The sequence below is a fragment of the Salvelinus fontinalis genome, chromosome 4, assembly GCF_029448725.1.
Source record: "Salvelinus fontinalis isolate EN_2023a chromosome 4, ASM2944872v1, whole genome shotgun sequence".
Taxonomy (NCBI): Eukaryota; Metazoa; Chordata; class Actinopteri; order Salmoniformes; family Salmonidae; genus Salvelinus; species Salvelinus fontinalis.
This window is the reverse complement of record NC_074668.1, coordinates 61931513-61955382: the sequence shown is the minus strand read 5'-3', so window position 1 is coordinate 61955382 and position 23870 is coordinate 61931513. Positions and strand designations below refer to the sequence as shown.

The 23870-nt window shown below is 41.5% G+C and overlaps 1 protein-coding gene across 1 annotated transcript in view; it reads right to left on the bottom strand.

Moving 5' to 3' along the window:
- Window positions 1–23658, bottom strand: part of LOC129854145 (cadherin-11-like) — a 66768-nt gene extending 43110 nt beyond the window's left edge. The window contains exon 1 of the mRNA XM_055920899.1: window positions 23156–23658. The gene's annotated coding sequence lies outside the window, so the exon portion shown is untranslated. The remainder of the gene's footprint in view (window positions 1–23155) is intronic.
- Between the last annotated feature and the right edge of the window lie 212 nt (window positions 23659–23870).

Sequence of the window (23870 nt, the reverse complement as noted above, 5' to 3'; positions counted from 1 at the left end):
CGTCTTTCAGCTTATAAACCCTACTATTTTACTTCACAACCAAAAGCAAATGATTTTGGCTCTCACCAGTGCTGACTAATGGGATTTGTAACGGCAGATATTAGATCGCATCAATCTATCTCCATACATCTTCAAACTGCATAGGAGTAGAGTACATGCTGTGAAAATGATAAAGTGCTATTTAGACATTGGTATTTGTTTGTTTATGATATTGCAGTTCTCTCTGTGGAGGAGATTAATTCGTATAAAAATAGCATAGAATTGAATAGCCATGCAATACATTATAGATAATTAGTGTAGTGGTGGACGTTTGAAGAACTCACCCTATTTAAGATAAAGCAACTGCATTTAATGAGATAAGCCCTTGGGTAATCTGCCATACTCTAAATTCCTGAACTTGGCCTTACACCATTTCAATAGTCAATATAAATGTTGAGCATGATTTTCATTAATATGTCCACCATTCTCTCCACTTGTAACGAGCCTGTATCTAATGGCAGGCTGGAACCATCAGTCCTAAAGGATAAGACAATAATCTTCCTCTTCTAATGATAAGTAAGTGCAATGTCTCTTCTTTGCTTTTTTGTTGTCATTGGTAAGTAACCTATAGTATCTCTTTTTTATTTCCTGGAGTAGTCAAAAGAGCTGGGCCACCGAATGGTTATCTTGATAAGAGTAAGCCCTGAGCTAGCCGCGCCGAGACAGCCTCCAATGAATATCAAGTGACATGAGTCAGAGTGGGAGCAGCTCCGGGAAAAAAATGCTCTTCCATTAGAGTCGCCTTCTTCATTTAAACAGCCATTTCTTCACAGCACACTGGCCAGAGGTGAGGCGGGGGGCGCTGACATACACCCGCTGTCGCTTGCCAAATTAAAAGAGGCTCCGGCCTACTTTGGTGAATACTAAACATAGCTTGGCTCGCTCTCTATGCCACTAATTCATTCCCTCCGATTGGACTTTCACAATTTGCCCACACACTGCAAACTCCCCGCAAACCCTGTTACATGGGTGGGAGAAATCGATAACCATGAATCATTTGATAAATAAAGCTTTGGCATGGGCTTATTTACAGGTGTTAAGAGTCATTGGTGTGGACGAACTTGGCTGCAGCAGTGGCAAGGATGCTAAAGGACTCTCTCCTCCAACCACCCCTCCCTCCCCCTACCTCTCCCTCTCCCTCTCTCCCTCTGTGCCAGCCTGTACGCTGTATAATCGGACCCAGTTGGGGCTCATTCATCAATGCTGGCTAGTCTCCTCCCCCCACACATGCCCACTCACTGAGGGGACCAGGAGATGTAGGTTTCCCACTGTATGCTCTGCCACTAATGACTAAATCTGTCATTTTTAATGTTATGAGGATTTCTGTGCATTCTGCCTACAACTCCATCATGGCTGATTAGTTCCGGTGAGCTAGATCCAGTGTGAAATAAGCTCCTCGCTTTCAGAATCGACCTCCCTCACTCTCTGTCCCCTCCCTCTTCCTTTACAGTACCTTCTCACTCTCTATCTCTCACTCTTTCACCATGGCCCTTGATTATTGCACAGACTACAATGTGAAATAATTCATACCATAATGAAAATGGTTTGAGCCAGCCAGCTCGACTCCTCACTATTTAAATAATGCATCATTCAATAATTTCCATTCAATGTGCCCTGCTCTCCAGCTTCTGATGGTTAATGGTTGCATATTAACTTGTTCTTGCAACAAAATAGGATAAGTTAAATTGGATACCTTCTGAAGTTAACACAATTCATTATCTATTTGGAAAACGTCATAATTGCTTCAGTAAGGGGACAAATTTGTATTATTACTAGTACAAAATATATGCCAGCTGTGTAGACCCTCATTAATACTTGAACTTAATTATTTACCAGGTAAATAATGGAAGCACTTGAGCAAATGAGGGATACAAATGAAATCCTCACAGGTGTGGTTCCTAAGTTAATTAAGCAATTAACATCCCATCACAATTAGGGTCATGTATAAAAATGCTGACCATGAACTTAAGCATGAGAATAGCGTGCTTCTCACCTGCTATTGGTTTTGATCGTGTGGAGATCTAACAATTTAAGGTGTGGCAGAGGTGTGTTTACAGATACCTGACCTTGACTTCATTTCCTAATAATTCCACAACCTTTACGCGGGAGAAAACCATGAATAAGGTCTCGTGAACCTACCAGTTCCAAGTTGAAAGACATAGACTTCATTTTTCCCAATAGAAATAACACCATTCTCCATGCAATGTCATTTACAACTTGATAAGTTATATTGAGTGATCTGTTCGGATAAGGTATTTGTAAATATAAATTGTTTTAGATATATTTGATTTTATATTCGCTACAGACAAATGTGAAACCAGTCATATGGCAGTAAACTGAAGCTTATCTATCTATCTATATATATATATATATATATATATATATATATATAAACTTTATGAAATGTCATTATGCAGAATTTAAATTGTACAGCCTAACTTGCAGGAATGGGCACTCTCGAATGTCTTAATTATAGGCAACACCGACTTTCTCTGTTTCCTGTTTCTATCATGTAAAATATTAGCCACTATCCGTATCAACCGTCAGTGGGCCTAATCACAACACATATTCAACTTCCAATTTACTGTTAGTTCCCTTCAGTTGGTATAGCCTACATTATCATGCCATTTAATTACATTGTTTTGTTTACCTTCATTTGCTTCCTCTGTAAACAATGTCACAGCCATGTGGTTGTTGCGGAGGATCATTAGTAGCCGTTGTTAATATTAAAAAAAGACAAGTAGGCTAATTAAATCGTTATGGAGCAAATCGCAGACCAAGCGTAACAGTTTGAACCCGACTCATGGCGCAATACTTGGCTGTGTCAGTACACAGTTCCATGGTTACTGCAGGCAATAGATGAGGCTATATCCTACTATTGTAGACTTTTCTCCCTATTATAATGTTACGTACACTAATCTTCCAACATCACAATGGGTTAAATAACAAAATATTCCGAATGAATCAAACCACCGTTTTCTATCTTTCGCGCGTAAAGGCTCTCCAAACCTGTTTTTTATGATTCATAAATACTTTCCCAACCCTAAATAATCTACAAGTTCAGAGTATTTTCAAATATAGCAATAGGTGCTGAAACGGAGATGAAAATACATATATTTAGATGGCTTTCTTTCATTGATCCCTAATATTCTGAAACCATTCTCTCGCTATATTCAAACTAAAGTGTACACAATTCTTTAAAGGAAAGGCTTAAGATAAATGTACTGAAAACCATATTGAATCAAAACTCCACGAGAAAATCTGTTGGCCAGCAAGAGGGAGGGTTTTCAGCGGTTGAATTACAATTATTCAGCATGTGCAAGGGAACCATGCCTGCAAAGCCCATTACGCACCTTCATAAGGTAAGTCTGAATACCAACTACTGAGAAGTGTGTTGGAAAGGTGTGCGTAAGAAAGGCGTAATTTCCAAAGTCTGAATGAATGCCCTATATGCTTAGGCATGTGTGAACAAAAATATGAATGGAAGTATAAAATCTCTATGGGCACAGACACAGACTCTAAATGTTTGTAAGAGATAGTCCAGAGAGCACCCAGACAGCACAAAGCCGCTCTCACCGTGTTTAATCTAACAATAATTAATTAGAGAAAAAAAACACTCAATTTGTTTCAATGTAATTCCACTTGGTAACCACTTTGAATCAATGAAAAGTCTGACCTTAAAATAAGGGTCAAGACAATCAATTATGCAGTTATCTTAGACCTAAGTCACACACAGTCTCTGACTCTCTCTCCCTCTCTCTCTCTCTGACACACACACACACACACACACACACACACACACACACACAGTCTTGTACAGCTAACCTTGTGTGGATGCAATTCAGTCCCATTCAAAATCCTATTTTCCCTAACCCTAACCTGTACTCTTACCGTAACCATAACCCTAACCCTAACCCTAAACATTTTTTCTTCTGGTCCCCACAAGAATAGTTAAACAGGTCCACACACACACACACACACACACACACACACACACACACACACACACACACACACACACACACACACACACACACGTTATGCCCTGTCTGCATAGCAATACTGGAAAGTCCCAGCCTCAACCATACTCCCACAGTGACTAAACTTTCCATTGAATAATTTTTTTCTTCTCAATCTTAGTTTTTTCAAGTCAAACCCTCGACTTCGAGAACTGCCACTGGCCAGTCATTGTTATTGTTTCCCTGAAACCATGTGCGATTATTATTATTTTAATTCTTCTAAATTAACTATCCAGGCTGATTTGACATTGGGCGCTATGATGGAGCTGCACTATGAATGTCATAGGTTTTGTCAAGTTCCTTTCCCTTGCAGCTCCACTTTGTAATTGAAACACCATTTCAGAATAAGATGGCTTAAGGGGGCTGACCGGCTATGTTTGCTGCATTCTGAACACTGCCGCTTGGGGAAAATGGCCGTTGAGTGGCACTGGTCAACTTTATTTGACACATTATCAAAGCAGGCGCTCGCAAAACCCAGATACCAACTGAACTCAGCAAGTCTCCCTGGATGCATGTATGCTTGTGTATCAGCTAAGTTAGAGTAAGATAAAGTAGCTGCATTTTTACATTGGCTCTTTTGAAAACGCCTATTAATAGCCTGCCAGACAGAATTGAAAGGTGCAGGAGAAAAAAATGAGGTCAGTTTAGTATCAATGTCATATCTGTGCAAATCCATTCAGAAATCTCAGTCGAGGCTGAGCAGATTCACTTTCTAATGGCTTCGGCAGACATGCACATTCCTGTCTGACCCTCGATCTCTCTCTCTCCCTCTTCCTCCATCTCTCTTTCTTCCTTTACCTCAGTCTTTCTCCCTCCTGCAGAGCCCCCCAGGTGCTGCTTTGCTTGCAGAGCGAAGGCTGGTGATAAATGGCCACATCTGCCTGTCTTTAATGCCAAGTGCAGCTCCAGCTTCAGTCCCTAACGTAGCCACACACAGTATCACAGGGCCACTTATCAATCCATACAAACACCCAGGAGACTCAACTCAATCCCCAAAACTAAGATCTCACATTCTAGTCAGGCATGTAATTGCTCATATTAAGTGCAAGTGGTAGTCCAAGTGCTGTACTGTTTAGTGGCTTGTGAACGGGAAAAGGAAGTCAATCTGTATGCCCACCTCAGCATAACCCCTGATCATTCACACCCACACTTTTCAAGGATTTAAAAAATATACAGCCATCAGTATGAGCTACTGTACACCTGCCATATTTATGGGCCTAACAGGTGACCCTTTACATTTTCTATCAAGTAGTGTCTGACTCCGCCCTTTAGCTATTTCTATGGCAACCTGCCGAGCCTTGAGCAGGAGATGGGAGCAGATCAAGGCACCAAGGACGAGGGTACAAGAAACGTCAGCGTTTCCGCCAAACACAAATCTAACTGTGAGGCATGCAAGCGCCTCCTTCTTCAAAGCCACGTTGGCAAATTGCTTTTGAAATGCTTTATTCAGGTGGACGTGCTGAGACCAAGGCTGCTGCACCTCTCTCGAAACAACAGCAGACACTGGCTGTGTCTGAATATCCATACTAGCGTACTACATACTTAAACTGCATACTATGTACGCATTGTCGCATACTTTTTAGCACGTACTGTTTTAGTAAAAAGTATGCAGTATGCCACAGCCACAACGCAGTAGCAGCTCCTGACTGGCTGAGTAGGTGGGGCGGGACATGCATAGTATTAACAGACATGCATAGTATTAATCAGTCTGATAATAGCTTGTTTCCTATTAAATTATTTTCTCTAAACTATGAATAGAATAGGAATGGAGTTATAGGCCGACCCAGGCTGGTTACAGGCAGACTATCACATTAGACCTATACCGTAGCCCATACAGCCAATCTATCCTATTTAAAAAGGACAGAATACAGAAACAGATCATTTAGTTCCATTTCAACATACAGTATTCATCCGTGAAACCAAGGTGCTGTAACATACAGTACCAGTCAAAAGTTTGGACACACTTACTCATTCAAGGGTTTTTCTTGGTTTTTACTATTTTCTACATTGTAGAATAATAGTGAAGACATAAAAACTATGAAATAACACATATGGAATCATGTAGTAACCAAAAAAGTATTAAACAAATCAAAATATATTTTAGATTTTAGATTCTTCAAAGGAGCCACGCTTTGCCTAAGATGAAATCTTAAGTTTACAGTGTATTGTATAGTCATCACCTAGGAAGCCATTGAATAAACCAGAGCTCTGCTGTAACTAAGGAGAGTAGTTCAAATGGAAGCAGCTGTCAGGCCTGCAATAATGCATCTGGCCTTCAAAAGTAAAGTAGGTTTCCTCCCAATGTAAAATAAATAAAAGGTGAATGGTTTGATTGCTGGGAAGGGAGGGCTAAGTACTAACGGGAACGAGCCTTTTGGGCAGCAGATGAAAAGAATACCATTTTACATGACAGAAAATAGAAGCTGGGGCTTGTTTGCTCTGTTGTGTGTATTGGTGGGAGTGTCGGGGGTGACAGGGTTATGGTATGGTAAGGTGGCCTGGTGTTCTGGTAGAAGGCACAGCAGGAGACATGTCTTCCCATCTCCCACTCCTGCCCTCCATTACGATCAGGTCCTCGTTTACTGCACCCATCTGAGTGTCATGTTAATGACAGCCCTCCTGGAGTTTACAGCCCCAATGTCCTTGCGGGAGTGACAGGCATCTTTCAGTCCACAGCCGTTTCCATTGAGCAGGCCATGACATTCCTGGTCCTTCACCGGTTGTGCTGCTCATGCTCAACTGCCTCAATTATAAAGGGAAAAAAAATGATTTCCTTAAAGGGATATTTCAGGATTTTGGCAAGGAAGCCCTTTATCTACAGTACTGGTCAAAAGGTTGGACACACGTACTCATTCCAGGGTTTTTCTTTATTTTTACTATTTTCTACATTGTAGAATAATAGTGAAGACAACAAAACTATGAAATAACACACTAACTAACTTTGCACACTAACAGGTGTGCCTTGTTAAAAGTTAATTTGTGGAATTTATTTCCTTCTTAATGTGTTTGAGCCAATCAGTTGTGTTGTGACAAGGTAGTGGTGGTATACAGAAGACAGCCCTATTTGGTAAAATACCAAGTCCATATTATTGCAAGAACAGCTCAAATAAGCAAAGAGAAACGAAAGTCCATCATTACTTTAAAACATGGTCAGTCAATACGGAAAATTTCAAAAACCATCAAGCGCTATGATGAAACTGGCTCTCATGAGGACCGCCTCAGGAAAGGAAGAACCAGAATTACCTCTGCTGCAGAGGAAAAGTTTATTAGAGTTACCAGCCTCAGAAATTGCAGCCCCAAAAAATGCTTCACAGAGTTCAAGTGACCGACACATTTCAACATCAACTTTTCAGAGGAGATCAGGCCTTTATGGTCAAACTGCTACAAAGAAACCACTACTAAAGGTCACCAATAAGAAGAAGAGACATGTTTGCGCCAAGAAACACGAGCAATGGATATTAGGCCGGTGGAAATATGTCCTTAGTCTGATGAGTCCAAATTTGAGATTTTTGGTTCCAATAGCCGTGTCTTTGTGAGACGCTGAGTAGGTGAACGGATGATCTCTGCATGTGTGGTTCCCACCGTGAAGCATGGAGGAGGACGTGTGATGGTGTGGGGGTGCTTTGCTGGTGACACTGTCAGTGATTTATTTAGAATTCAAGGCAAAATTAACCAGCATGGCTACCACAGCATTCTGCAGCAATATGCCATCCCATCTGGTTTGCGCTTAGTGGGACTATCATTTGTTTTTCAACAGGATAATGACCCAACACACACAGGCTGTGTAAGGGCTATTTGACCAAGAACGAGAGTGACGGAGTGCTGCATCAGATGACCTGGCCTCCAGAATCACCCAACCTCAACCCAATTGGTATGGTTTGGGAAGAGTTGGACCGCAGAGTGAAGCAAAAGAGGCCAACAAGTGCTCAGTATATGTGGGGACTCATTCAAGACTGTTGGAAAAGCATTCCAGGTGAAGCTGGTTGAGAGAATGCCAAGAGTGTGCAAAGCTATCATCAAGGCAAAGGGTGGCTATATATTTTGATTGGTTAAAATGTATTGTTGGTTACTATGTGTTATTTCATAGTTTTGATGTCTTCACTATTATTCTACAATGTAGAAAATTGAGAAAATTAAAGAAAAACCCTTGAATGGGTTGGAGTGTCCAAACTTTGCTTATGTTTTATGTTTCTGCGTGCAGTTTGAAGGAAGTTGCTAACTAGTGTTAGCGCAATGACTGGAAGTCTATGGTAACTGCTAGCATGCTAGTAGAGACCATAGATGTCCAGTCATTGTGCTAATGCTTGTTAGCATTGGCATGTGAAACTACCTCTAACTTCTTCATACTGGATGCGGAGACATAAAACTGGCATCCAGGAGTTCATCTGACTCTGGGGAAGTAGACGGCCAAAATCCCAAAGTATCCCTTTAATGGGTACCTACCCCTGGGCCACCCACAATGTCAGCCACTTAACCCATGTAGTAACAATTTCTGCCCTGCTGTAAAACTCATCCCAAGAAACAAAGGCCATGGAAAGATTGCCAAACTGCTTCAATTACCTACAATATAATCTCAAACCTTTAAATTATTCTCAGAAGAAAAGTTTTAAAGTAACAGTTATAAAGAAATCCCTAGATATGAGGGAGTTAACAGAGGTAGGAAATTAGCTGAAACTTGGCCTCATACCAATCAGTGGGGCCTAAAATACTTTAATGCACTTTCCAAACACACAGAATGAGAAATGACCCAGAGGGGTTTCCAGTCACTGAAAAGCCATCTCATTGGAGGCTGACAAACAGCTCTGGGACAGAAATCAAAATGGCTTCCCTGCAGACACAGTGGAGGAGCTGGTGGGGTCTAATAGGTGCCAATTCCAGAGTGGTGAATGGGTGCACTGAAGCGAAGCTACCCTGACAGTTTGAAACAACCCAAGCGAACAACACATAATAGATGCAAACTTTTTTCTTTCTTTTCTCTCTTTTTTCCCTATTTTGGTTTTAGCATTGTCTGCCATATTACCCATGGAGTCAAATGGAAAGTGACAACATACTTCAAACTCTTTCAGATAGTGCTGAGTGTGCTGCTGTCCAGGGGAAGAGTGTAGTCAGTATTGACCAGTCCCCTTTCCAGTGTCCTGAATCAAGGGGTCTGGCTCAGGAGAAGAGAGGGGGGGGGCTCAATCCTTCATTGTTGCGAGCTGATAAAGAGATTAGGGCACTGTGAAAAGAGGCAGGACTGAATATCCCAGCATCTGAGACGCCTGTATGAAAGGGCCATTGTGGCCCTGGTACACATCCTGCCTTCCCTGAACACTTGACAACCTAAACAGTGGACAAGAGAATTCCTGTGTCAGACAAAACTCTGCACCAAAAGTTTATCAGCCTCATTTACAAATGTATGCCTTTGTGACCAAATAAATCCCCTTTAGCAAAGACACTAGAAGCAGAACTAAATAAATTATTCACAGATTCACAGTTCTTAATGGTTAAAAAAGAAATGCAACCGTCTTCATGACCACATGACTGAGTGCAGAAAAATAAGTTGATTAAAAAGTGGCATGCATCAGTTTGAAAACATGTGGTGGTAAGGTTTTTTCTTGAGCATTTGTGTGTCACTGTGTTTGACTGGTTTGTGTGGTTAGAATCTGCACGTCAAAAGCAGAGAAACCATTTGAGTGGGCCACCAGATGTTCCATCGCAATGGGATTCACATGAATAGAGCCTCTCCCCTCAACCTATTGATTCCCATACAATTTCCCCTGGAGGAAATTAGAACTTTAAAATTAAAGAAACAAATGTAATCAATGACACTCCATTTCTTATTATAATGACAAATAAAATCTAAAATGAGAAACGGGAGAAAATAATTTGCATACCTATACAATTTTAATGCATCCAGGATGGAAGCAAAGACCACATTATACCACAGTACATAGCCTGCATCCCTCTTCCACAAGAAGTAAACAAACTACTGATGATCATCCGCGGGGGGTATTTTGGTTTCATAATTAATATGAGACAGATTTCCTTCCATGGGTAATTCTGAAGCTCGGAAGATCACTGGAACAAAGCTGTGAATGCCAAAGACCACATAAAGGTTTTCAATGAGTCAACAGACTATGAGTGCAGCATCTGGTCTCCTTGTTTCACCTCAGTATGTTAAGGCGTATGATGCCCTAACAGCTTCTACAGTATGTGCTGACTGCACTTCCCCTTACATGTGTGCTAACTTCCCGATGAATTCAAAAACCTTTGTCTCACCAACTCCCTCTCCTCTGAAATATATGCTCACTCTTGGAAATCAAAGATCATATGCAGCCAGTCCAAGGTTAACTTCATCGTTTTTTTATATCAATAAAACAATATTACATTCTCCAGACTCTTCCTAATTGGCCTCTGGTTAGAGCCTTTTATTTCAACTTGTAGAGCTGATCCCTTTGTGTAACCTTCTGTTGACATTGTGACCCCTTCTGAGGAAGAGGGTGACCAAAGGATTGAGACAACTGGGAGCAGACCCTGATTATTCACTCTCCATGGAATTGTCTAACGGTAGGATTGACAGTATTAGTATACATTGCCAAAGCTTTTAAGACCACATATATCCCAGTTATAGCATGGAGGCCTTAGGGCTCTGTTTTGTCTTACTGTCCTCCAGCTGTGACTGATAAGATGACACCTGGTCTGGTGTAGCTTGTGTTTGGCCTATCTCAAAGTGATCTTGGATTCCCCAAGGAAGACAGGCCTACATCACACAGATACATTAAATCCAGTATTTTTTTGGTGAAAGGTGCTGAGAGGGGAGCCTGGCTGACTGGCAGGGTGCTAACAGACTGACGAGGGATAATACCAAGTGAAGAAGCCTCAGCTCAGACAGAACAGGCTGATAGGGCTGCGGCTGAGCTCAGAGAGGAAGGGAGGCCTGAGATTAAGAGTGAAGAAAAAACAGGAGAAGCAGCCAACAAGTGCTTAGCATATGTGGGAACTCCTTCAAGACTGTTGGAAAAGCATTCCAGGTGAAGCTGGTTGAGAGAATGCCAAGAGTGTGCAAAGCAGACATGAAGGTAAAGGGTGGCTTCTTTGAAGAATCTACAATCTAAAATATAATTAATTTGTTTAACACTTTTTTGGTTACTACGTGATTCCATATGTGTTATTTCATAGTTTTGATGAATTCACTGCTTTTCTACAATGTAGAAAATAGTAATAATAAAGAAAAACCCTTGAATGAGTAGGTGTTTTAGTAGTAATTTTTGACTGGTACTGTACTTCCCCAGAGTAAGATGAACTCATGGACACCATTTTATGTTTCTGCGTGCAATTTGAAGGAAGTTGCTAACAAGTGTTAGCGCAATGACTGGAAGTCTATGGTAACTCCAAGCATGCTAGTAGAGACCATAGACTTCCAGTCATTGTGCTAATGCTAGTTAGCATTGGCTCGTGAAACTACCTCTAACTTCCTTCATACTGGATGCAGAGACATAAAAATGCTATCCAGGCGCTCATCTGACTCTGGGGAAGTAGAGGGCCAAAATCCCAAAGTATCCCTTTAATGGGTACCTACCTCTGGGCCACCCACGTCAGCCACTTAACCCATGTAGTAATCATTTCTGACCTGCTGTAAAACTCCCAAGAAACAAAGGCCATGGAAAGATTGCCAAACTCCTTTCAATTACCTACAATATAATCTCAATACTTAAAATTATTATCAGAAGAAAAGTTTTAAAGTAACAGTTATAAAGAAATCCCTAGACTTGTGACTGAAGTTTGCAGAGAGGTAGAGGTAGTGAGGTAGCAGGTGGACAACACTACGGAGGGCCAGGCAGCCTGAGATACAATGGGATAAGTTTCACAATCCTTTATTACAGACAGTGTGACATTTACAGTCCTACTCTGATTGGGGAAGAAGCCGGACACAGCTCTTGGCCTTCACTTTATTACAAGCAGCACCTCCACAATATACACTCACCAGAGAGTTTATTAGGTACACCACCCCATTCACAAAAATTGATCACTCCTACAGACAGTGAGTCACGTGGCCGTGGCTTGCTATATAAAGCAGGCAGACAGGCATCGAGGCATTCAGTTACTGTTCAATTGAAAATTATAATGGGGAAAACAAGTGACCTAAGTGACTTTGAGCTTGGTATGATTGTCGGTGCCAGGCCCGCAAGGATCTAGTATTTTATAAACAACCGACAGTGTCTAGGGATTACAGAGAATTGTGCGACAAACAAAAAACATTCAATAAGCGGCGGTCCTGTGAGCGAAAACAGCTCGTTGATGAGAGAGGTCGAAGAAGAATGGAAAGAATCGTGCAAGCGGGCTACAAACAGACAAATAACAGCGCAGTAGTTCAACAGTGGTGTGCAGTAGGGCATCTGGGAACGCACAGCTCGTAGGACCTTGTCACGGATGGACAATTGCAGCAGACGACCACACCGGGTTCCACTCCTATCAGCTTTAAAACAAGAAGAAGCGGCTCCAGTGGGCACGGGATCACCAACACTGGACAATTGAGGAGTGGAAAAACATAGCCTGGAACATGACTGTGAGTTCAGTTTACTCGAGTGGCCAGCGCAGGACCCAGACCTCAACCCAGTAGAGCATCTTTGGGATGAGATAGAACGGGGTGTTCGCCGCATGAATGTACCGCTATCCAAGCTGCAGCAACTGTGTGATGCCATCACGTCAGCATGGACCAACATCCCTACGGAACGTTTCTGAAACCTTGTAGAATGCCTGTTCAGGAGGCAAAGGGGGGTCCGACCCGGTACGATGGGTGTACCTAATAAACGGACACAATGCAGAAAATAAGGACAGTGAAAATGAAAAGGCCTATTGAAATATGTTGCCTCTTACAGTCTTGACCTATCAAGCTTCCAATCAATTTCCTATGTTGTATTGCGGCAGCATAGCCTAGTGGTTAGAGCGTTGGACTAGTAACCGAAAGGTTGCAAGTTCGAATCACTAAGCTGACAAGGTAAAAATCTGTCGTTCTGCCCCTGAACAAGGCAGTTAACCCACTGTTCCTAGGCTGTCAATGAAAATAAGAATTTGTTCTATGTAAAAAAATGTGTTTCTAATGTTAGTATCAAAACCCTTCTTTCCCTAGAATAACACATTATCTATCCTAGCTACCTCCCATGGAGTAGCCCAAAAAGTGGGTCTCTTCAGACAGTATTGGAGGACTTTTCCAAATATAAGCCAGCAAGTAGGTTGCTCTTTGCGTTACATACAAACGGATGCAAAAGAACCAGACACTGTGAAACACTGTTATTTCCACCTGCCGTTCTCTGTTACTTTTCTAAATTCAGCTAATTTCACAGGCTGCTGAAGCAACTGATACACATTCAAAGTTGGAATGTGCATCCGTGATTAACACAGGCTCTTTTCATATCTACAGACACAACTTTCAAATAGCTACACATCAACAAAAATTTGAACAACAAGCAGGTTGTGATTTTCAGTTCGCTTTCATTCTTTCTTTCAGAATCCTCCAAGACGTATAATTAGACTATTTAACGAAGAGTGCACATCTCTGAGAAGTTGAATTGCCCTGAATCTCACACTGCCAATAGGCACAGCAAAGGATAAAAGGAAGAGAGCTTGAGTAAGCATTAGCTGATTATGCAAATGCATCACCATATGCCAGCAAATAATGAATGAACCTGGTGCACTTAGCACTCTGATTGCAGACTACAGGTGATTTATAAATCATAAAGATGTTATCTTAGCATTAGAGCAAGGGGGAGGATGGTCTGCACATTTAGTGCCTGTGTATTCCATCTTAGTGGTTCCTTTAAACAGAAACACTTTCCCCTTGTGCTCTTTTTGTTTAGGTGCTTTCTGTTGTTGACTGGGTTGGTGTGGGGGCAACCAACAATTAGGGTTATTGCAGATGTAGAGTGGGTGTAATGGAGCCTGTCATTGCTAATCAATTCCTCCTCCACCCCTTACAAGGCTAAAAAGGAAAGTAAGTGTTGAGGTTGATTACGAGATGCACCTCCGAGATGCTTAAGATTATTGTTTTCAACTAGGGGTCTGTATTTATACTTCGGTCTTAGGTCAACGCAACAGTGTTTTCTGTATATGTTTAGCTGTCAGCATTTCCATAGTAAACCAAGACCATAATTGTCGGAGATTTTCCAGTCATCTGATGATTTTCAGTAACCTATACTGTTCTCTTTGAAGTAGAAAGAATAATCAATATACGCTTAAATATTAGACATAAAAGCAGAATGAAGGCGAAACCTATGTGAGTGTCCAAGCTAGATCAACATCGAATTGACCATTGGACATGTAAAGAACAGAACGTAAGCAGAATCTGTGTAGATGAGGCAAGGTAAACTAACAAGACGTGACTGGTCTGGGCCATATCTGATCTTGTGAAAGCTACTGGACACGCACACAAGTTAAGCATACGTTGATAATATAGGTCTGAACTTGTAAAGACCTTTGGAGAGAAACTTTAGCTCAGGGGTATGCATGTCACGCCACCAATAGAATCTATGCCCCAATATCTGAGCCAATAAGAGAATGGAAAATATGTATCAAAGCAAATGGGGTGATGACATTATGTAAAGGTAAAAATGTATAAAAGCCAAGCACTAAGAATGAGAAGGCAGTACTTCCATGGAGCGGCTTTGTTGCTCTCTGCAATTAAAGTCTAATTGAATTCACAAGCTCCAGTATCTGAGTAGTATTTGATTTAATATTTTCCACTACATAATCCTCTGTGTAATAGTATGTTATTAAAAAGGCCAAAAGCAGCATTGTTCATTCAGCAAGCTCATTTATGTGCCCCTTCCATCGCTCCCCTCAGTGCCCTTGCTTATTTAACCTACAGTACAATAGCATTAGATGTCAAGTGCAAAGTCCTATCAGACATAATCATGACACATCTGCTGATGTCTTGGAGCAACAGTGAAGAAAAGCACCATGCAGTGACTGTCAGTTGTCCGTGAAAAACAAACAAAGACAATACCCAACAAACAGCATATAAACTTTTTTCGTCTTTGAAATGGAAAAGATATGCACCTCTGCTCTCAGGAAAGTAGGGCTAAGAAGGTCTCCTAAGGCTTGGGAGAGAACTCAGCCATATTACCATACATACAGTATATTGAAGCCAAATACCTTATGGACTGTATTTTATTTTTAAAGGTCAGCTTGGCCATAGCTCTTATCAAAGCAGTTTCTTTCGATTATACCATGAACATTTTTCATTTAGGATTCAAGTTTGCACAGAAAATACGGGACTTATTGCATACATTCATATATTTGAATTTTTATTCAAGGACTAGCGGTGTTATGCAAGCATAATAAACTCAGCAAAAAAAAAACGTCACTTTTTCAGGACCCTGTCTTTCAAAGATAATTCGTTAAAAATCCAAATAACTTCACAAATCTTCATTGTAAAGGGTCACTGTTTCCCATGCTTGTTCAATGAACCATAAACAATTAATGAACATGCACCTGTGGAACGGTCGTTAAGACACTAACAGCTGACAGATGGTAGGCAATTAAGGTCACAGTTATGAAAACTTAGGACACTAAAGAGGCCTTTCTACTGACTCTGAAAAACACCAAAAGAAAGATGACCAGGGTCCCTGTTCATCTGCGTGAACGTGCCTTCGGCATGCTGCAAGGAGGCGTGAGGACTGCACATGTGGCCAGGGCAATAAATTGCAATGTCCGTACTGTGAGATGCCTAAAACAGCGCTACAGGGAGACAGGACGGACAGCTGATTGTCCTCGCAGTGGCAGACCACGTGTAACAACACCTGCACAGGATTGGTACATCCGAACATCACACCTGCGGGACAGGTACAGGATGGCAACAACAACTGCCCGAGTTACACCAGGAACGCACAATCCCTACATCAGTGCTCAGCCTGTCCGCAATAGGCTGAGAGAGGCTGAACTGAGGGCTTGTAGGCCTGTTGTAAGGCAGGTCCTCACCAGATATCGAAGGAATGAGCGTTACACCGAGGTCTGTACTCTGGAGCAGGATCGATTTGGAGGTGGAGGGTCCGTCATGGTCTGGGGCGCTGTGTCACAGCATCATCGGACTGAGTTTGTTGTCATTGCAGGCAATCTCAACACTGTGCGTTACAGGGAAGACATCCTCCTCCCTCATGTGGTACCCTTCCTGCAGGCTCATCCTGACATAACCCTCCAGCATGACAATGCCACCAGCCATACTGCTCATTCTGTGCGTGATTTCCTGCAAGACAAGAATGTCAGTGTTCTGCAATGGCCAGCGAAGAGCCCGAATCTCAATTCCATTGAGCACGTCTGGGACCTGTTGGATCGATGCGTGAGGGAAGGGGACATTCCCCCCCAGAAATTTCCGGGAACTTGCAGGTGCCTTGGTGGAAGAGTGGGGTAACATCTCACAGCAAGAACTGGCAAATCTGGTGCAGTCCATGAGGAGGAGATGCACTGCAGTACTTAATGCAGCTGGTGGCCACACCAGATACTGACTGTTACTTTTTATTTTGAGCCCCCCCCCCCCCCTTTATCAGGGACACCTTATTTTATTTCTGTTAGTCACATGTCTGTGGAACTTGTTCAGTTTATGTCTCAGTTGTTGAATCTTGTTATGTTCATACAAATATTTACACATGTTAAGTTTGCTGAAAATGAACACAGTTGACAGTGAGAGGATGATTGTTTTTTTGCTGAGTTAATATCAGAGAATATTGTCAATGTCTATTGTCTGTTCTTTGAAAGACAAAAAAAATAGCTGTAGGGACTTTAGCTGTGGTACAGATGTACATACAGTGCATTCGGAAAGTATTCAGACTACCTCCCTTTTTCCACATTTTGGTACGGTACAGCCTTATTCTAAAATGTATTACTTTTTTTTTTTTTTTAATCTAATCTATCTGCACACAATACCCCATAATGACAAAGCGAAAACAGGTTTTTAGATTTTTCTGCACACAAAAAAAATATAATACAGAATTACCTTATTTACATAAGTATTCAGACCCTTTCCTATGAGACTCGAAATTGAGCTCAGGTACATCCTGTTTCCATTGATCATCCTTGATATGTTTCTACAACTTGATTGGAGTCCACCTATTGTAAATTCAATTGATTGGACATGATTTGGAAAGGCACACACCTGTCTATATAAGGTGGCTGTCTATTGTAAAGTGGCTGTTCCACTGGATGTCATAAGGTGAATGCACCAATTTGTAAGTCGCTCTGGATAAGAGCGTCTGCTAAATGACTTAAATGTAAATGTCCCACAGTTGACAGTGCATGTAAGAGCAAATACCAAGCCATGAGGTTGAAGGAATTGTCTGTAGAGCTCTGAGATAGGATTGGGTTGAGGCTCAGATCTGGGGAAAAGTACAAAACATGCCTGCAGCATTGAAGGTCCCAAAGAACACAGTGGCCTCCATCATTCTTAAATTGAAGAAGTTTGGAACCACCAATACTCTTCCTAGAGCTGGCCGCCCTCCAAAACGGAGAAATCGGGGGAGAAGAGCCTTGGTCAGGGAGGTGACCAAGAACCCGATGGTCACTCTGATAGAACTCCAGAGGTCCTCTGTGGAGATGGGAGGACTCTGCCGCAATACACTACACCAATCTCTGCAGCACTACACCAATCAGGCCTTGATGGTAAAGTGGCCAGACGGAAGCCACTCCTCAGGAAAAGGCACATGACAGCCTGCTTGGAGTTTGCTAAATGGCACCTAAAGGACTCTCAGACCATGATAAACAAGATTCTCCGGTCTGATGAAACCAAGATTTAACGCTTTGGATTGAATACCAAGCACACAGCCAAGACAATGCAGGAGTGGCTTCGGGACAAGTCTTTGAATGTCCTTGAGTGGCCCAGCTAGAGCACAGACTTGAATCTGATCGAACATCTCTGTATAGACCTGAAAACAGCTGTGCCGCGACGCTCCCCATCCAACCTGATAGAGCTTGAGAGGATCTGCAGAGAAGAATGGGAGAAACTCCCCAAATACTGGTGTGCCAAGCTTGTAGCGTCATACCCAAGAAGACTCGAGGCTGTAATCGCTGCCAAAGGTGCTTCAACAAAGTGCTGAGTAAAGGGTCTGAATATTTATTTTTATTTTTTTAAACCAGTTTTTGCTTTGTCATTATGAGGTATTGTGTGTAGATTCATGAGAGGGAAAAACAATTGAATCCATTTTAGAATAAGTCTGTAACGTAACAAAATGTGTAAAAAGTCAAGGGGTCTGAATACTTTTCGAAAGCACTGTATATCCCATTACAGTACCTCCATGAACACGCTCGTTCTTATGCAACAAAGAGCCTGCCAGAAATTCACATTCAGTGGGTCCTTAAATGAAAGAGGGAAGATGGATGCAGCTTCAAAGAATGTTAAAAGAATGCTAATATGTTGTGGAGCAAAAGCTGATTGCAATGGAGTTATACGTCAGTAGCCTTAGCCTGCCAACCGATAGGATGTTATCGATAGATACTGTCTCACTACTGTATGTCTATACCTATACTATATCTATCATATCCTCACCTAGCTATCTTAAGATGAATGTGCTAACTGTAAGTCTCTCTGGATAAAAGAGTCTTCTAAATGACTAGAATGTAAATGTAATCGGAACGTCTGTTTTTCGTTTTTTGAAAGTCAGGGTGAAATTCAGCCAAAACCTCTCATGTCAAAAAGCTTTCCAGTTCACAAAATGTACTCAGAGCAAATGTACAGTACAAAACTTGCCATTCTCAAAAGTTATGGAATTGTTTCACTTTGTGAGACTTCGACCCCCTTTTCCCAAGTGCGTGTGATCCAAAAATGTATACACACAAAAGTTACGAGGGGAAATGTGTTAGAACATCATGACAAGCACCAAGCTTAGAGAAAAGCAATGGGATAATGTGTCATTTGATCAAAGTGTGAATTTGACATCAGAGAAAGACTATACATGCTGCTGCCAGACATCGAATCCAGTTCAGCCAACATATCCCCTCCAGGAAACAGTGGCAGGAAGGTTAATAAAGGCATTAGAATGTTCCTGAGAGGCCTGTTTCAATGAGTGGATAATTCAGACTGCAACACTGGTCGTGTAAATGAGGCCCTACCTAAATCAACCCCATAATCAGTTAAGCTTCATGCAGCACTTGGCATGTTGGCCTTCAGTATGTTAAGCTTGTGCTTTTGACACGCATATGGACACAGTTTGAGCATGTGTCCACATATCCGCGCTCATACAGTATCATACACACAGCTTGTGCACGGCTTCAGAGTTGATCACCAGCAATAAGGTTCTGACATATTCCCTTCTCAAAGCTACCCTTCTATACACACGCTCTAGAGAGTATTAGAACCCCTACAGTATGTTAATCAGAAGCATTACATTAAAATACCATGTAGGAACGCAAAACATATTTCTACGCAAGTTACTGTCATGAAAAGGTACCCCAATGAGAAGGGGACCTTATGGCCTCCATGTTGACACCCTTGAAATAGACATTGACTCACACATAGCCTTGCACTTACGGGTGAAGAGAGAAAATAAATACTTCATATGGCCTTCACGAAGAGTCCTTTCAGATTACCACGTTGTACACTGAAGGTGGCATGGAAGGAACATGGTGTTCTGGTCTTGTCGTATCTTAACACACTCAGGGTCAAGTCTACCAGCCCAAGTGTTCCCGTTGTTTTCAGACTGAAGAATAAGCATGTATTTTACTTGGACATTCCTACATGTGTTAAGATTGTCTTATTCTGGAGGGATGTACATAAGTAGAAATTACTCATGTTTATATTGCTTGAACATGAAATCATTATCAATGGTGCTCTTGAGGGTAAGTGACAGGGTTCTGTGCACCCACATAGTGATTTACCCAGCAATAAGTGGAGTGCAACAATAAGGACAGCTTTGAATAAACTGAGCCATGGTCCTACTTTCATCAGTGTCAAGCAATATTAGTACTGCATAATTCTGTAACTATTCATTAAATCTCTAAATTGTCCACCCACTATCAATGCAGTAATTAGTGAATGAACATAGATATAAACACCACTATTAAAGATTATTTTTTGTCCAGGAAATGCTTCATTAAATGAGACTTGCTGGTTATTCTACTACCTGACTCTTACTATCTTCATTCATCCTCAAAGTCACCGTAAATATCCGTAAAGAAAAAAGGCCAAGGCAAATGTTCAACCAGCAACGCCGTAATACCTTCCTTTCATGTCCCATTGCTTGTGAGATAGATGGCGTGGGCACATCATGGGACTGCCCTAAAAGCCACCTCGCCTGACCTTAATGTCTGTCACATGACCTGAATGACATGTAAACAACAGAAACGCACAGGGAATGAAAAGAAGCCTAGTGGTAACCCTAATCTAGGGTACCCCACCATTTGTCCTAAGGCATGAAGATAATGATTCAATCCAATCTGTCACCCTACTAGCTGCTGATGGAGAGACACAGATGTCCCATATCAGCATACTATCAAACAGTAACATGTAAGCACGGTTAAGAAGAAGTGTCACATATTCACATAACGTGATGTCTTAATTAGGCTGCCATGCACCCCCAGGAGGACCAAGGTCTAGGTGGCATCCACTAATAATTATCTAGGTGCTGTGTGTTTAAAAGTTGTAATATTGTTATGTCAAGTCAGTTGTAGACTACCTTATGATTAGAATCCATTCTAAAGGACACACGGCCAAACAAGGACTTCTTGCTTTACTGCCAAAATCTATGACAATATTCTGATATTTTTTCAGCTCATAATCAGCAAACTGCGGGCTGTTTATTTCTATTCAGCTGACGGATGTGCATTTAGTCTACATTTTAAAAAGGGCACACTGGCGTCTTTCCTTTTTTTTCTCGAAGTAGAAAAATAACTCCTTGAAAAGCTCTAGCTGGCAGTCAAAATAACAAATGCCTTTATTTGTTGAAAATGATGGAGTCTCTTCCTCTATCGACTCACAGTAATGTGGAATTGGAATAGCACAGCGTGGAGCAGAGCAGGAAACCGGTGCCTCATTTTTCTCCCCTCCCCAGAACTCCAAGGTGGTAACGTGACACCGAAGGTAACAGAAGCCACTGACTAGAAAGATGTTAATCCTGACAAAGTGCCACAGCATTAGCCAGAGCCTCTGTTAGATTGAATTCTCCGTCCCCTGGGACCATGGGCAACACCGGCGGTGGCGCTCCATCTTTTTGAGTGTCCCTCAGAGACTAGTGCCGAGGTAAGCAAACTGGGCCAGCTGTCCACAGAACAACAGCACCCTCTATTGATTCCTTGAATGCATGTATTTTCTTCCTCTGGGGGGTTTCAAGACTGTTGCCTGTAACTGTAGTTATAGAGGTCTATTCAGTTTTGTCATTCAACTATTTAAGTCTGGTCAGTCAGTCAGAAACTAAACTGATCTTTCAGTTAACAGGTGGGCTAACTATGATTCTGAAATGTTGTGTTGTTTTTTTGTTGTTGTTCAAAACTGATTTTAAAACGTTTGAGTGAATTTGAAATAGGCTATGGCGTAAGCGATGAAACAATCTATGCAATTCTTTGATATATTTAAATCTCAACTATTTTCAGCAGTCATGTCACACACCAATGCCTCTGAGTTGTGACTGGAGCTAAGCCTTCTCTGATGTGTCATTCCCTGCTGGTTATGCTGCTCAAAAGATTTCACCATCAAGCATTATTACACTTTACTTTTTAATTCATAAATTATTGTTTCATCAAATTAAGCATTGGGAATGAATTTTGAGGGGTAAAATCACCATTAAATACAATCAATTAAATGATAAACCCTTTGATGTGCATTATTTCATTTCAATACCTTGTTAGGGCGTTACACAGACCAATAATATCAGTAAAAGCATGTTCAATAAGGAGAACGTTAAGTTATTATATGAATGGTTCCCACAAGAGCACATGAAGGGAAGCAGAGCAGACATTTCGCTGAGCAACAGTGCGGTTGGGGTATAGAGGGGTAGCGGGTGGTGGGGGAGATTATTTTCTTCTCGCAAGCAGCAATCATGAGCTGTGGACATGAATACTGAGGGTTATGTGAATACAGGCAATGCAATGGACCAGCTACGCACGCTGTTTTCCTTAGGCTTCCTTGTCCCTATGAATAAAACCTATTGAAAACATGTTAGAATGCCTGTGAATTCGGAAATTCACATTTCACATGAATTACTGAGTAGTTTAGCCTAATAAGATGTCCATGATCAATGCAACAAAAATGTGCACTAGGCTATATCGCCTTGGTTAGAGACGCAACAAGGGGAAATATATGTTTTGCCCCATTCCGTTTGTATTCAGTTGTAAATGATACGCCAACCTGTTATCACTATAAAACTGTGACTCAGAAGTAGGCTAAACAAAAAGATTCAAACGACAGCTATCAAATGGCAATAAACACAAAACATACACGATTGAAGAAATTAAACTGACTTTAAAAGATAATATAATAAATTGCGAAAAACAAAAACCGTAATATGAATGCAGGACAGAGAGAACGTGGATTATCGTCCGCATTACAATGAATACAATATTGATATTATTTGGCTATCCATCCCATTCAGTTCAATTAGCTATTTAACTACAAACACTTTCAACGAAATGTATCCCCGTATACCCTACACTTGCAGAGAAAGTTACCGTGTAGACTATTCGTCACTAAAACCTGAAAATGGATCGATGGGCTCAAATATGTAGTATAGCCAACCCGTGTGTCAAACAAGCCGTGAATAGTCAAGGTGTAATTGGACCGCCAGGCTTCCTATTAGAAACGGAGGATATATGAAAAAAATTTACGACATGAGATAATTCGATATAGGCTATGCTTACGGTCCTGATGAGAATCAAAATACCCCCCAAAATAAGTCGCCTATAGCCCTAATTTACTACATTTAAAGTGCTGGACATACAATGGACACAGTCCACTCAGATTGCGTATTAAATGTATCAAAAATGTCGCTTCTGAGGGGTAGGTTTTATCATTTGGAAAAGCAATTTCGGTCCAATCGCAGGACTATCACATTTTCCAGTTCAAATGACTCCAGAAATTGCACAACACAACTGTACTAAAATAAATTGATGGGACAATAACTATGGGCTAAATCCCTTACCTTGCTTGGAGTAAAACCAGACTCAATGTTGTCAGTCCAATGCTTGTCCCATTAGCAGCTCCAGACTATGACCACTTCTTTATGGCTATGAACATCCAACTCGACCCGTCCTTGCGTTATCACTCCTGGTCCAAGCGCCTCTCCTCCTGTGCGTTCCGCTGGATAAGAGAAATACCGTGGACCGGTTGAGAAGACAGTGGAACTAGACGCCTAGGGCGAGTATAGTATCATGAGAAAATGAGAATGAGTGAAGGATTAAAACCGTAGCATCCCCAAAAATCAATCCGGTGCAGCCGTTTAGGAGCGCACGTCCTCTCCAGCTTTCTAGTGAAACGAAACGAAGCTCGTAGATCTTGGTAGCAATGCAAACAGGATGTCTTGCCGAGTGCGCCTAAGTAGAATCACCCCCTTTTCCCTTTCCCTGCGATACCAGATGGAAGCAGTTTCTCATCTGTCGCACGTTCCCTGACCCAGACAGTGCAAGAGAACAGCGCGAACGGTTACACTAGGTTAAGAAATCTTCGTCCAATCAAAACAGGCGGGGGAAGTAAAGCCCTCACTGGGAACCGAGAGCACTCAAGGGAGATGGAGACAAAACTCATCTTCAAAATAAATGTACATCACATGAAAATAAAAACTTTCCATGAGTAAAGTGATATAGTTACAATGTATTCAATTTCATGACAAAACAGTTTTGCATCCAATTACAGGCTAG